A 1,677-nucleotide genomic window follows, 5' to 3' on the forward strand; every position below is an offset into this window, starting at 1 on the left:
CCCCACCCCTGCCTTGCCTCACCTCAGGGAGGAGCTGCTGCCTGCCCCGAGTGAAGCTCCACTGGCTCTGGGACATGCCCCCCGGGACCATGCGAGGGAGCATAGCAGTGTCCCAGAGCCAGCAGAGCCTCACTTGGGGCAGGCAGTGGCTCTTCCCTGAGGTGAGCCAAGGCAGGGATGGAGGCTGGCATGGGGGGCTGGCGCAGGCTCTGCTGGCTCCGGGGAAGTGCTCCACTCCCCAGCCCTGATGCAGGGGACCAGAGCACTTCCCAAGAGCTGGAGGAGCCCATGCCAGGCTCCTGCCCCAGCCTCTCCTGGTGCATGGCTTTGAAAAGCTGTGCATGGCCACACTTTAAATTGTGTGTGGCCATGCATGTGCACACCTTACAAGGAACCTTGGTCTGGAGTAAGGGCAAAGCCATGATCTGCTGCCTGCGTACCCCTGCCTGGGGTGTGCAGGCAGCAGATCATGGTTCTGCCCCAACTCCAGACCACACTATCACCATCACAAAATCCCAGCCTTGGAGCACCTCCCCACCTCACCATGTGTAGGGTTACCATATGTCCAGGTTTTCTCAGACATATCCTCTTTTTTGGCCCTCTGTGATGCATCTGGGCAGATTTTAAAAATAAAAGCCAAAAATCCAGGTTTTTGGCTGTTCCTCTGCTCTCCCAGGCTGGCTGTTTGGGGATTGGTTGTCAGGGGTCATGGCCTGGGCTCCAGTGAGAGAGTGAGTGAGACAGTGTAAGAGAGAGTGGGTACCCACACAACATAGGACCTGCGTGGGCACCAGGGCTGGTGGGCAGGGGTCTGTGGGTCAGGAGTGAGGGGCACCAGCAGGGCAGGGGGCTGCAGATTGGGAGTGAGGAGCACTGTCATGACTGGGAACCAGGGCAGGGGGCTGCAGGTCAGGAGTGAGGGGCACTGGCAAGGCAGGTGGGGGGGGGCAGGGGCTGCAGATCAGGCACGAAGGGCATGGGGGACAGGACAGGTGACTGTGGGTCGGGAGTGAGAGGCACCAGCAAGAGGTGGGGGGTAGGGTACTGCATGCCACTGCCCCCACTACCATTATATCCCCCTACAGCCCCCCCACCCTCCCCAGCAACAGGTGTCCTCATTTTTGGACTTGGAAATATGGTAACCCTAGCCGTGTGCCCTGCCAGTGCTGCTTGGGCTGGTCTCCATGGAAACCCCAGCTCCTGGCCCCACTGTCAGGTCCCACCCGTCCTGGGGTCTCCATGGAAACCAGCCACAGTGATGTGGGCAGGGGCTTCTGGGAAATGGAGTCTGCTGTGGGACAAATCCAGCCTGCAGGGTGGACTTTTCCCACCCCTGGCTTAGTATAAACACCCTCCCACCCCACTGTCCCCAGCACCCCAGATCCGCCCTCTCTGCCCCCACCCTCACTTACTTGTGGCTGCTTGTACTGTCTGTCCTGGGGGAACAGGCAGGAAAGGGATAAGCTGCTGGCCTGGCACCACCACCAATGCATCATCATCAAGAACAGCAGCCGGGCATCAGTGGTTTCAGGAGCCAGGCAGACAGGCTAACTCTTCCCTGCCAGATCCCCTGGGACAGACAGCACAGGCAGCCACAAGTCAGTGGAGAGGGGTTGGGGGAGTCCAGAATGGGAGGGTGACAGTTCTTACCTTTCAGCCCCCCAGGTCCCTGCTGAA

The sequence above is a fragment of the Alligator sinensis genome, unplaced genomic scaffold, assembly GCF_000455745.1.
Source record: "Alligator sinensis unplaced genomic scaffold, ASM45574v1 scaffold18_2, whole genome shotgun sequence".
Lineage (NCBI taxonomy): Eukaryota > Metazoa > Chordata > Crocodylia > Alligatoridae > Alligator > Alligator sinensis.